Here is a 4,534-nt window from a genome sequence, read left to right on the forward strand (position 1 = left end):
AACAAGTGCGGGTTGAGAATCAATGCACTCTGTATCCTTGAGCAAGACACTTAACTTATAATAGCTTCTTATCACTTATGTGTAAATCGCTATCTGTTAGGTTGAGATTGCTGGTCTGTTATATACGCATAAGCATCCTACGTAATTTGGTTGATGCATTGACTCCTAAGGTATCGAGATTGTATCTCTACAAACAGGAACAGTGAAATTAGCCTGAACATCTGACGTTACTCTTCGAGGCTCGTGAAGAACACCAGAGACCGGTCACCAGCCGGCGTGTACATTCTACTATGACCTACATTCATTTCACACTGGGTGCGTTCGTTTAGCCCCCACGGGTCGACCCCGGTGTGTGGCGGGGTTGTTTTTCCAGGACGAACGTACGGGAGTGCAGATAATTACCCACGTTCGTCCTGGGGAAAAAACCGCCAAACACCGGGGTCGACCCAGGGAAGCTAAACGAACGCACCCATAAATTGGGTGCGTTCGTTTAGCTTCCTTGGATCATCCCCGGTCTGCCCCGATACGTTCGAATAGCTTTGACGGGGGCTCACCCGGGTCAGGCCCCAGTGCCCTGCTTGTGGAGCGGGTCACTTGGGGTGACCTGAGGTGCATGCCGTCACCAGGAGAGGGTGAGTGTGATCGACAGAATCTCCTGCCACACCGGTACCCCTGGTTAAGATCTGTGTGCCCCCAACCCCAACCCCCCCCCCTCCACCCCCACCCTGGTGTTTCGGTTCCCCCATAATGGTGAACTATGTACCAACTATACTTCTGATAATAATTTCCCATTTATGGGCGACAGAATCTGCGGGGACGTTCCTGGGACACCGGTGTCCTTTAGGAAAATAGGAAAATCATAAACACCTAATTTATAGGGGGAATTTGAATTGTTGTCATGTTGTCATGTCAGCTTAATGGTTCGGGCAAGCCTTCGCACTGGTTAATTGACACGCCCATGCGCTCTGCGAGGAATTTAGCACCACTGGGTGTTGCCACATTTATTTAGTTATTTTAATTTAATTCTTCGGACATTACAAAAAATATAAAACAAGCTAAGGCAAGCTGAGTATAAAATTTAAAAAAATTTCATCAAAAAAGGTGCCCTCCCATACCTTGTTCGTAAATAGGGTACAAATGTATATACTATACATAACACATAAATCAATACACGATATAGCGTCCATCGACACCATTATAAATTGCACCTTTCTCCACAAAGACAATAACATCAGTTATATGACCCTAGCTGTGACGTTAATTTTGATTCTTTCTTCGGTATCTATAATTATAACAACAACCATAATGGCATTTTTTCTATAATGCATACGTTTGAGCTACAAACATGTTAGTGGTTTTTATATCGCACGTTGGCAAAGCAGTCATGCTGAACGATATTATTATTAATTTACCAGACAAAATATTTAATGAGCAGTCTATATGGCCTAAAGAAGGCCCGTCGATTTTGCCGTTCGTCGTAAAATTTTGAAATAATAACGAACGGAGTTAAACGACCTAATTTATACCATTGTTCAATTTATCAACCCGCATAAACCCAGCAGGGCCCAACTTCATAAACTGCTTTAGTAGAACATAGCTAACAACTAAACAATTTTCCCGCTAAGCAAAAAAAAAGGAACAGGATACCAGTCGCAATTTGCACATGTTACATGGTATTTTGGCTGGTAACCGTGCTTCGTCGGTAAGCATTATGCTTACGCATCTCTGTGGAACTTGTCCCTGGTTTGGAATCCAGATTAATGGCAGGAGACACGACTGTATATTATTATTATTATGTTGATGGAATACGTGTTTTGGTATTAAGTGTCTACTCTCCAATTAGTGCTGCGTTCGTATTGATCATTGAAACACCATTGCTAACAGTTAGGAATAGGGCCTTCACTATCTGGACAAGCTCACCATTGATCTGCTATCGTAAGTGTACTTTGTTTTTGTTTTCTGAAAGATAAATAATTATTTTACTGCGAAGCTTTACTTAAAGACAGTGGACACTATTGGTAATTGTCTAAGACCGGTCTCCTCACTTGGTGTATCCCAACACATGCATAAAATAACAAACCTGTGAAAATTTGAGCTCAATTGGGCATCGGAGTTGCGAGAAAAAAACAACCCTTGTCGCACGAAGTTGTGTGCATTCGGATGCTTGATTGTATGACCTCAAAATTCTAAATTTGAGGTCTCGAAATCAAATTCGTGGAAAATTACTTCTTTCTCGAAAACTACGTCATTTCAGAGGGAGCCAATTCTCACACCATTTTATACTATCAACCTCTCCCCATTGCTCGTTACCAAGTAAGGTTTTATGATAATAATTATTTTGACTAGTTACCAATAGTGTCCACTGCCTTTAGTCTTATATAATTTCCTTCTTCTCCTATCGCAAGCATATTACACCACAGCACCTAGTAAAAATGGTGATATAAAGGAATAGGTCTCATTATACTTCAATACTAAAGATCAACATATAAAAAAAAATACTAATACAGAGCGCTTTGTGTGGATCATTTACACGCCCGTTTGGTTGTGATCAAGCGCTATACAAAAACAAGTATACGAGTATCAATAATTTATCAACCGATAATTATTTAAAATGTTGAAGGCCATGTTTAAAACGGCATGATTATTGTATTCCAATTGTTGTTTACGTTGCCTCTTTACGAAGTTCAGCTTAAAGCCATTGGACCCTTTCGGTACAGAAAAAAAAAGTTCACAGATTTACAAATAATTTACAGGGTTTACAGAAGGTAATGGTGAAAGACTTCTCTTGAAATATTAGTCCATGAAATGCTTTACTTTTTGAGAAAACGGTAAAACAATATAAATTCTCGTTAACGAGAATTACGGATTTGTTATAAACACATGTCATGACACGGCGAAACGCGCGAAAACAGGAGTAAGTTTTCCCGTTATTTTCTCCCGACTCCGATGTCCGATTGAGCCTAAATTTCCGCAGGAATGTTATTTTATATATAAGTTGTGATACACGAAGTGTGGGACTTGGACAATACTGTTTACCGAAAGTGTATAATGGCTTTAAGATGGAGGTCATTCTAAAAGGAAAGTATACCTCTGGTTTTTGAAACCGTTTGATTGTTTTAAAGGCAGTGGACACTATATATCGGTAATTACTCAAAACAAATTATAAACATAAAACCTTACTTGGTAATAAGTAATGAGGAGAGGTTGATAGTATAAAATATTGTGAGAAACGGCTTCCTCTGAAGTGACGTAGTTTTCGAGAAAGAAGTAATTTTCCATGACTTTGATTTCAAGGTCTCAAGTTTAGAATTTGAGGTCTCGAAATCAAGCATCTGAAAGCACACAACTTCGTGTGACGTGGGTGTTTTTTATCTCGCAACTTCGATGACCAATTGAGGTCAAATTTCCACAGGTTCGTTATTTCATGCATATGTTGAGATATACCAAGTGAGAAGACTTGTCTTTGACAATTACCAGTAGTGTTCAGTGTCTTTAACATAACACAATAGTATACAACAAAAATAACCTGACGGCGAAGATTTTTGAGATATCGCCAAAAAAATCCGTATGAGAACTTTGCTACGCGGTAGGAATAAAGTGTACTCCCTATAGGATTACAGGGTCTGAGAAAAGTTTCTCACAACAACGCTTCTCATAATCACATTTTGGGGATAGAAACTGATACTTTTCCACAACTACATGACTTCAAAGTGGAAATGATTCTCACAGTACTTAATACATATCGAAAGGTATTGTACCTCTCATCAAGTAAGTTTGTATAAAGATAGGGTAACACCATAATAAAGAGAAGGGAAACAACAATAGCACATGTATTTCATTTTGCGTGATTTCAATATGTCATGCTCATGAGAATGTTATTTAGTGAACTGTCAAAATAAGTCATGTTGTGAGCTTTAATTTTTTTTTAAGCACCATCGAAATCATTTTGAAATTTTAGGGGGTTGGACATTGGACACTATTGGTAATTGTCAAAGACAAGTCTTCTCACTTGGTATATCTCAACATATGCATAGAATAACAACCTGTGAAAATTTGAACTCAATCGGTTGCGAGACATTAATGAAATAAAATTAAAAAAACTTGTCGCACCATAGTCACACGAAGTTGTGTGCTTTCAGATGCTTGATTTTGAGACCTCAAGTTCTAAGTCTGAGGTCTCGAAATAAAATAATGTGAAAAGTTACTTCTTTCTCGAAAACTACGTCACTTCAGAGGGAGCTGTTTCTGTGTATACTATCAACCTCTCCCCATTAGTCGTAATCATGAAAGGTTTTATGATAATAAATATTTTGAGTAATTACCAATAGTGTCCACTGCCTTTAATAACTTAATTCCAGTGAAAGATATGATTCTGATGTGAGAACCAACCAATTAATATTATCAACTCAAATTATTTATTGACTTTGGTTTTTAGATTATGGACGAGTGCGTTCCACAAGCGCTTGTGGTTGGAAAATACCTTCATGCAGCCGAAAAGGGTGACCTAATGGAAATACAACGACTTATGCGGAAT

Source organism: Asterias amurensis, chromosome 19, assembly GCF_032118995.1.
Source record: "Asterias amurensis chromosome 19, ASM3211899v1".
Classification (NCBI taxonomy): domain Eukaryota; kingdom Metazoa; phylum Echinodermata; class Asteroidea; order Forcipulatida; family Asteriidae; genus Asterias; species Asterias amurensis.